This window comes from Podarcis muralis, chromosome 6, assembly GCF_964188315.1.
Source record: "Podarcis muralis chromosome 6, rPodMur119.hap1.1, whole genome shotgun sequence".
Lineage (NCBI taxonomy): Eukaryota > Metazoa > Chordata > Lepidosauria > Squamata > Lacertidae > Podarcis > Podarcis muralis.
The window spans coordinates 67,118,145-67,128,028 of record NC_135660.1 but is presented as its reverse complement, the minus strand read 5'-3'; the positions used below and the strand labels follow the sequence as shown (position 1 = coordinate 67,128,028).

Sequence of the window (9,884 nt, the reverse complement as noted above, 5' to 3'; positions counted from 1 at the left end):
GCTTAAATCTATTACAGTATAGATTGTGTTAAGAATTCTCATTACTGCACTGAATCTGATAGAAATTAAGCAATTCGCTCATTACCTTGACAGTGGCTTATGATATAATTACTGCATTAAGGAGAAAATTGTGAATAATTCAACAAAGAAAGATCAGGTAATTTATTTGCTAGGAAAACTTTTTATGCTTCTTGTCTTGTGAGCTTGGCCCCCAAGGAACATCTGCTTAATTCAATTCATGTGTGCAACAATTGGGAGAGGTGTCATGCAGATAAAGCAGCTACCAAGAGCGGAAGAAGAGACCTATCAGAATTGGAAACTGTTTTGTAAATATACTTTCACAATCACAATCCTGGCCCAGTCGAAGACTGAAAGTGATTTTAAACCAGGTAGTCAGGCTAGCAGGGCTAACATGCATGCATCCACATATCCACTCTAATTTCAAATCATAGCCCACATGAAAGCTAAATGCGGAAGGTCTGTATAATTACCATACTTTTCTGTCTATAAGATGACCCCATGTATAGGATGACCCCTATTTTGGGAGACTCAAATTTAAGAAAATGGGGGGAGATGGTTGAGCTTTTTTGGAGGGGGGTTGCTCAGAGTTATTGAGCTTTTTTGGGGGGATTGCCAAGCCAAAAATCACACACCCACATGCATTGCTAAATCCACCTCCCATCTGTCCCATCGCTGGCAGAAGCTGCCAATCGCCTGCCCAACTGCCAGAGCATCAGCCAATCAACACCACCCATTGACACAGCAACCAATAACATGCACAATAGCCATTGACAGCCTTGACAGCAACCAATCAAATGTACAACCTATGCACTATCCATGTATAAGACGACTCCAAATTTTTAGCATGACTTTGAAGGGATAAAACATAGTCTTATACATGGGAAAGTACGGTAGTGTTTGGGGATTGTTGTTTTTTTAAAGTCAGACTTAGCCAAGATTATGGGCAGCTCCTCTGGAGTCCAATGGGACTATCTCTAAGCTAAGTAGGATTTTTGTTGCCGACAAGCCTGCTATTTCAGTTTAATATATTTTAGCATATTAACGCATAGATAAGCATGCCTTTGACAAGCAAGTTACTCAATGAAATATACACACACACACACACACACACACACACACATATATATATATATATATATATATATATATATATATATATATATATCAGTAACACTTCTAAGTACCAGTTGGGCTCTACCTTTTGCTTGTCAAAATCCTGGATCTTTAAGTAAAGTACATTAGGTCAAGAAATCTGGGGGGGGGGGGGAGGGCTCCCCCTGGTAATTGTAGGTGTGCAAATGCTCAACCTGTTGGATTCCACCCTATTTTGCAGCTGCTGGGAGGGGGGAGGCCTGCCAGAAAAAAAGACAGCACCTAAAATACAATATTATATGCCAGGTACTGAAGGAATGTATGAAAATATCCATGCGTACATTTTTAACATGCAAGCAAACAGCTGAGAGAACTTGGCACAGCAGAGAGTCAGAAACCACCCAGGATAGTGATTTTAATGAAAGCAGCAACAAAAAGTCTTATCAAGGTGTTAAAAGTGCAGGCTGGTTTTTGTTGGCTGGTTTGTTTGGCTAAAGGTGAAGGCTAATATATAAAACAGAGGTATCGCTTTCTCCATGTGGTCTTTTGAAAAGCTTCATTCTGTTAATGGCTTTTATAAGTGGGAATAAGAGCTGGAAGCAGACTCTCCAGTTTCAGCTGCAGTACAACAAACATCCAAACAGAGAAGGGGGCACAATCTCCCTGCACTTGACAACATAGATTTTATTTCATATAGCTGGCAGCTGCAAACCAAAAGGAACTAGGCAGGGACTGTAAAAATCCTCTATCCCATCTCCCATTCTCTCCTTTCCAAATTGGTAATTGGGTGTGAAATAGTGAGCTACTGGATATTACAGTAGTAGAATATGTTGTGAAAGTTGAATGGATATGTGGAGGCAGCTCCTGTGTGATCAGGTACATATAAAGTATTGAAGAAGAAACAAAGTTTTTTAAAACAACAACAACAACAACAAAACCAAGAGAACTGGATAGACATATACTTAATGCTGGAGATGTTGCTCCTTTGCCTTCAACTGCATCCTGAAACATAACAATTCAGGAGACTAGAATTTCCCTTTCCCTTATTTTTATTTATTTAAAAGCCTACCCTTCATCACTGCAGTTACCATGTGCAGTTACACAGCTGCAAATAAATGTGTTAAATGTGTTATAAAGTGCAATATACAAATGTGACACTAGATGGCAACGGTGAGCTATGCAAAATTCAATGTATTTTTCAAAACTTTTTTAAAAAAAGCATTTTCATAGTGTTTTTAATATGTGTGTAGATTCCACCCTAGTTAACAATGAAGTATAAACTGAATAACTAATGCTGCTCGTTGTAGGGGACATACCCAAACATTTATGTTACCTGTTCCAGAAAAATTAAGACTATAACCCTCTGCTATTTCATTTGGAAGTAACTCTGACTGGATGAATAAATATATTTATTGTCAGGTTATATAGATAAAATGGGTATTGAAGCCATAGCTTCCAAGGCTGATTAGTAACTCATCCAAGTAAGTCTCAGGACTGGTTCAGAAGCTGGCAACTAGAAACATGGATACAATCCTGCAAACCTACTTGAAAATAAAGCTGCTTCCTGTTGGCCTTTCAAATGTGTGTGAGGGGTTATTGCTTTTTATTATTAGGTTATACATGTTGTGTTTTTTGTTGTAAATTACCCTGTGATCTTCAGATAAAGGATGGTTCATAAATTTAATAAATAATAAGAACTTGGCGATAAAGATTTTCATATTCCTATGTTTACTTTTTCTGTAAATATGCATAGGAACAAGATACACAGAAAGGAAGTTACAACCATCTAGAAATAATATGAAGGCAAGGAGAAAATATGCACGTCTAACAGCCACTACACCATCTCCAGGATCACTTTGTAATTGCTGGACAAACTACTGCCATGGAGAAGACTTACCCACAGCTTTATTTATGAAGGCAAGTCCTAACAGAAACTTAGCCAAGAGAGAAGACTCATGCAGACAAACTGGAGGTAAGTCAGGCATCATCAATTGTTCAGTTCCATTATCTACTTAATATGCAATTCTGCACTCCTGCTTGACCTGTTGGTGTTTTGCTGAACAATTTTGTATTATTCTGTTGCTTTTTGGAATGTAATAGCTCACTGCTGCTTTGGAATAAATGCAGATATATTTTAGTTTTTATGTATGTGACCATGTTCCTTAATAGTGGAACATGGGGATTGAATCGGAGACATTCTGGATGCAAAACAGGTACTTTCCCATTCTGCTGTAGGCCTTTCCTCGGTATTGTTGTGTTGTGTTGTTTGTTTTTTAAGGACGAATGGTATATAATATAAATAAATAAATTGCAGCTGACTGAAACTTAGTCTCTAATTCCCAAGGTAACCTAACAGGATATGATGTTAGAAATACATTCATGAGAAAGGCAGATTGATGTGTAAAAACAAAATAATCAAAGGTGGTAGTGCATGCCAATACAAATGGAAAAAATGAACCCAGAAAGACAAGTGGGGGGGTGGTGGAGAGAGAGAGAGAGAGAAGTGTCCTTGGGAGAGAACAAATCTAATCAAGGGAGATGGTGAAAGAATTCAAAAACAGGGAACAAAGTGATCAATCACACTGACATGCAGGGAAGCTGACTTTAAGTGACTCAAAGAAATATATTTAAAAATAAAGCTAATGTTTGTAAGCAATTCCATTGGGCATGCATTTTAATAGCATTCCTTCAAAACAGAGTCTTTTGAGATGTATGGGCATGTACCCAGGATATGCTATCCTTTCCAATGCCAAGCTTGGATTCTAGTGGTAAGTGACAGCAACCCAGATGGTAGTAAGTCATGCAAACTTTTCACAGTAAATCTATTTCTAATGCCTGGCCATTGGCTATGATAGATGGTGGGTTTTTTGCTAGGTGCTTTCCCTTCAGACACTCCACCTTGTATTTTACAATCAAACAAGGGCAGGGGTAGGGGACCTGCCACCCTCCAGATGTTGTGGCTACAACTCCCATCATCTCTGACAATAGGCTAGGCAGGCTGGGGCTGACTGGAATTGGAAGAATCACAGGTTGCCCACCCCTGGACAAATGTGACCAGGTGCAAAGAAGAACAGAGTTCCTGTATATGTATATGTTGTGTCAAGGGGAAATTTTAAAAAAATTCTATAAAAATGTTTCCCTATCCTCCTTTGCATGTGGTTAGCCTAAATACAGCTGTATAAAACAGGTGAAGAAGAGGTGGGATGAAAGGGCTAAACCTGATATTTGTTTTATTTCATAAAAATTTATACACCACTTGACTGTCAAAAAACAAACAAACTCAGGGTGGTTTAAAAGCCTCAAAGCAGTTATGGAGCAAATGGGCATGGGTTTAGTGCAATTCCATGTTTATTCATTCATGCTATTTCTGGGCACTCTGTAACAGACCATTTTCTTGGTAAGCAGATAGGTTAGCAGGTTAAGAACTCTACCTTTTTGTGTAAAATGTTTACTGTACTTCTCCAGTATCTTCAGTTTCTCAGTTTAGCAGGTGAACGTTTCCCCAGAACCTGGCATAGAGATATGATTCTACCAGGGTAATTCTGTGCTCCAGGTACACGCATTGCAACCTTTTTTTCATAGACACTGTTGAAGACACAAGCTGGTGCCATAATGGCAAACATAGTATGAGATGAGGTTCTCCAAAATTTTCAATATAAGCCCAGGGTGCATGAAAGGTACTGCTAGCCAATACACTATGTGTATTATATAGTGCATCTAAAACTAAAATGTGTGGGACAACTTGCAATGTGACAAACTTAGGTTTAATCCTACTGGCTGCTTAACCTATATAGCAAATCTCTGTCTGTCTGTCTGTCTGTCTGTCTGTCTGTCTGTCTGTCTGTCAGGGAACTGCCATCAGGTCAGAGGCGAGAGGGGGAAGGGCAGTTGTGTTATAGGGAACCTTGCTCCTCCTCTGGAGAGGAGGAAAGCCCCGCCTTCAGTGGAGAGGAGGTGGTGGAAACAGGGGGTGCAAGGGAGAGCCTCAACACCGAGGTGGAGCACGCTGGAGAGGAGGGAAGGACCCCTTTGCCAGCGCCCAGTCTGCGCAGTAGGTTTCAGCACAAGGAAGGGAGGAGAAGGCTGGGGGTCACGCGACTGTTATGCTGGGGGAGGTACAAGGACCGCCCACTCTCAGATTCTGCGAGCGAGTGAGCCAGACATGAACTTGTGACGCTCTTCACCGTAAATAGTTTGCACTAATAATAAAGCCTGGAAAAGACAGGTCGGAGTCTTGCCTGTTTGCTCTCGAGCAACCACACCACACCTGACTCTATCTATCTATCTATCTATATCTATCTATCTATCTATCTATCTATCTATCTATCTATCTATCTATCTATCTGTAAAACTTCTTAGTACCAGTTGCCAAAAACCACAGGAGGGAAAAGTGCTCTTGTGCTGCTTGTGGGTTTCCCACAGGCCTTTGGTTGACCATTGTGGTAGCAGAATGCCAGACCAGATTGGCTATTGGCCTGATCCAGTAGGCTCTTCTTATGTCACTATGTTCCAAATAATCTCAATTTGAAGTGAAGTAGAAAGGCAACGGTCAGACTAAAGGAAAGGGTAGCAGAAGGAGATGTTCAAAATGCCAAAAGGGAATCTAGAGATGTAATCCTTTCTCAGTTCTGGGCAAGCATCCACTAATAGGATGGAGACTAAATTGAAAGTGGTGTGATAGTGTTCTTTAGCAAGGACATTCATCCCACTGTCATATCTGGACGAGCAGGCTTTGTACAAATTGAAAGTGCTTAAAGCAAAACAAAACAAAACAAGAGACAACTGTGGACAAAAATAAATGAACATCATCCTTCACATCCTAGTGCTATTTTGGATTATAACTCCCATCAGTCCCAACCAGTATGGCTAAAGGTCAGGGATGATGGGTGTTGCAGCCCAAAACATCTGGAAGGCGCCAGGTTGGGGAAGACAGATGCATACCATGGAAAACGATGGGTCTATCATGCTACCTCCAGATCTTAAACTATATGTAGTTTCTATTCTGCCTAGCTGGGACAATTACTTTCACAAGCAAGGACCTGAAAGGTGCTATGACCCTTCTGACAGTTTGGCTGTGAAATATCTTTGGTATTTCAGCTTTTCAGTCTCCTGCCCTTTGGGCTTTCCATTTGGAAGGATGAAAAAGTGGGGAACACTGGGAAGAAGTATCAGTTGTCCACTCCATGTGAAGCCAGAGTTTCCAAGATGGAGGAAAGGCTAAACCTGGGCCAACCACTTCACTCCAGAGCACTCTTCTCTTGACTACTCATCTTCCTTTAGAAACTGCTGGTGATGCTGCAAACTGAAAAACTCTTGGAATACCCAGGAGCAGCACCCTTCCTATAGCACCTGCCAGTAGGTTCACTTCCCTGAGCAGCCATTCTTTGGAAACTTCCTGGTTTCTGGGGTCCATTGCATGGAGCCATCGCCTGGGACAAGAATCTCCGAAGAGGATATCACATGAGCCGATGACAGCTCTCTCACTTTGCTGTTCTTGGCATGAGATTGGCGTACTCGCGAGCCAGGTTTTTGGGGGAATTGCATCAGCAGCCCACCCCAAAGCAAGAGCCCCATACCAAGCGATCCCTTCGAGGCGCCCCTGCGCCCTTGCATCAGAGCACGTGTGCGAGGCGTACGCGTGCGAGAGAATCTGAAAAAGAGCCCGCCTTGCCGCTCGTGGCCACACGGCCGCTTTGCCAAGGCTTCGCCTCTCCTTCCGAGGCAGCGCCGGCGACGTCCGTCTCACTCCGGGGAGCGTGAAACAGCCGAGGAGGAGGAGGAGGAGGACGGCGTGTCCAAACCCCTCTTGACAGCGCGCCATGAATCTTCTCCGAGCTTCCCTGCCCACCTGATCTGAAGCCGACCGGCCATCCCTCACTCCTCAGGAACGACGCGGCCGTCGTCTTGCCGCCTTCCTCCTCCTCCGCCTGCGCGAGCGAGCCCAGAGCCCCGCCGCCGCCCGCTCGGCTGAAGAAGGGCTGGTGCAACCTGCTGCCTCCTCGCGGCTTCCTCCCGTTCTCCCTCCCTCCGCGCTCTTCTCTTTCCTCCGCTGCTGCTGCAGGAGGAGAGCGAAAACTGACCGGTCTCCCCTGACCCCCAGCCACCCCCTCGGTTTACCGTGTCGAGGCGACCCCACGCTTCCCTCAGGATTTGGCAGGCGCCTCCTTCGTCGCTCGTCCTCGCTCCTCGCTCAGCGAAGCTCCCTTTGCCCTGGATGGTGGGAGGGGACACCTTTCCCCTTGCCGGGAGGCTCGGCCAAGAAGCGCCTCTTCGCGCGGAGCACTCGCGGCGCTTCCTCGAGCGCGCGGGGCGCGTGCTCAGTCTCTCCCCCGACATCCCGCCCTCTCTGCCTTAAACGTTACGTCCTCCCCCCTTTTTTTTACCTCAAAGTTTTTTTATTATTATCATCTCCCGCTACTCTTCTTCCCCCACCTCGCTCTCCCTTCTCAAAGACTCCTGTTTCCGGGCAGAAGAAGAGCGAGCCTGCAGCCCGGGCGAAGCAGCGTCGTCGTCGCCCTCTTCCTGTGGAGAGATGCCCGCGGACTGACTGAGGGAAGGAGCGCGGCGGGCAAAGCGGCTTCCCTCAGCCCAGGTGGCGCCCAAGCGAGGCGGGCGGGCGGAGGGAGAAGCGCGAGGACGGAGGGCGTCGCGGAAGAAGACGTCGCTTCGCCTCGCCTTGGCAGCCAGAGGAGCAGCTTCTGAGGGGAAGCGCCGCCGGCCGCCCGCGCGGGCAGGGGATTATCCGCCGGCTGTGCTGAGGTGGCTTCTGCTGAGGTAAGAACAACCCCGCTCCGCGCGTCCAGGTGGAGGCAGAAGACGGCCGCGTCTCCTTGAAGCGCTCCTTTTGGGCTGCTCGTCCTCTTTCTCTCGCGTTGCTGCAGTGTCCGTTGGCGATGCCGGAAAGTTGCCGTCGGTGGGCTTCGGTGAGGATGGGATGGGAGGGTGGAGGGGGGGTAGTATCCAAGTTGCGTTTCCCTCTCGCTTTCCTCGCGTGCCGAAGAAGCCGAGTCAGGCCCTGCGCTGCCAAGGCAACTGTTGTCACTGAGCCGAGGAAAGGGGGGTGCCTGAAGGTCATCCAGCCCAACCCCTCGACGAAGCCACGCAGGCAGAAATCGCCCCGTGTCCTGCAATAAAATGAGGACAGCATTTTTTTCAGGATGGGTAGCGTGTGACGTGAGGCGCAGGGTGCCAGAAATGGGTGCGAAAGGGTTGGTAGCTGAAATGCTCTCCCTCCCCCCCTCCCCCATTTCAAGTTGTTGCAACAGCACCTTCTGCTAGTAAAAGTTTTCCCTTCCTTTCTGCATGTAGCACGGCGGCGTGTCTCGTTCGGCGAGAAGATGGGAGCTTCGCCCGTGGCGAGAGCTTTTTGCCCACCATGCCTTCCATTTCTCACGCCAACATTTAACCTTTTAAGGTGTAAGATGTGAGATAGCTCAGACGGTAGGGCGTCAGGCTCTTCATCTCAGGCTGGTGGTATCGAGAGATTCCTGCATTGCAGGGGGTTGGGCTAGATGACCCTGGTGGTCCCCTTCCAGCTCATGATTCCATGCTTTGCTTAGTGGAGGAGGGAGCAAAGGGCTCTGGAATGCAATGAAAGGCAAATCTCACTCCCCGCCTCCCGCCCCCAGTTTATTCTGAGGCGATCGTCCTCAAATAAAAACCCTTAAAGTTACTCAAGATGCTTACTAGGCATCTTCAGTGGAGTGGAGTAAGTTCTGAGTAGGTAAAGAAGCAAAGAGCCATGATGAAATTAGAGAGAGGCGTGACTTTCCCAATTTCTGGGGTTGATGGGCACTGAGAGTTGAGGGAGAGCCAGCACCGTTCTCGCGCTGTTCTTCCTGAATCTGTGACGAAACACCATTTCTGCTAAAGCAAATACTAGGGGAGAGAGAAGCATTGCCCTGGTGTGGTGATCGTCGCCTGTTTCCCAAGCAAAAAGTTGCGCCGGGTAGGATGTGAAGGCGAAGGGAGCTGCTTCTGCTGCGCCTGTGTGCTTTGCTTATCTGCATATGGTAATAATCGGTCAGAGAGAGAGAGAGAGAAATGAACCCGTTAGTATTCTGTTCTTGTAAGACTTGGCGCGGGAGACATAGGCTGCTGTTACGTTTCATTTCCGATCTCGTTGGTGGGAGTGGAATAATGCTGGCTGCCTTCTCTGCTGTCTCTTCCCCCTCGGATTCGGTTTAAAGGCAGAGAGAGAGAGAGAGAGAGAGAGAGAGAGAGAGAGAGAGAGAGAGAGAGAGCGCACCCCACCCCGTTTTGGCTCCGCTCCTGTTTGCCTATGGATCAGTAAGCAGTGAGTGGAAGCAAGCCTTTCTCGGGGCTGGGAGGCACCATGTATTCTGCCAGAACTACAGAAGCACCAGCAGCTTAGCTGGAAGTCCCGGCAGATGACCCCACACTCTCCAGGATATTTGCAGAAAGCACACTGTTTACTTCCCAACCCCCTCCCTTGTTAGAATTGTGTGGTTTTGGCACTACAGGTGATGTTTCTAGCTGGCGAGATCCATCATTTAGATTTTCCCAGAGCAGCAGAGCTTTTTTGGCTTGGTGGATGTTTAATAGCAAAGCGGAGGGAGAGAGCACAGCACTTTAAAGATGGGGTGGATCAGCACATAATATATCAGTAAGGCAATTTTGCTCTGAAATGGGAGACGGCTCCTCAACTGGGTCAGAGGTTTAATGAGATCTGTTGTGTTAACTGTAGCAAAGGGTTTCATATTTATGCAGCCCAACCATGTGCATGTTTACTCAGAAGTCCCAGTGAAATC

The 9,884-nt window shown here is 46.3% G+C and overlaps 1 protein-coding gene across 5 annotated transcripts in view; it reads left to right on the top strand.

The window, feature by feature from the left end:
* Positions 1-7,052: 7,052 nt before the first annotated feature.
* The window catches only part of PCDH15 (protocadherin related 15), a 621,509-nt gene continuing 618,677 nt past the window's right edge, over positions 7,053-9,884 (top strand). For all 5 annotated transcript variants that reach the window (XM_077930491.1, XM_077930494.1, XM_077930496.1 and 2 more), the window contains exon 1: positions 7,053-7,887. The gene's annotated coding sequence lies outside the window, so the exon portion shown is untranslated. The remainder of the gene's footprint in view (positions 7,888-9,884) is intronic.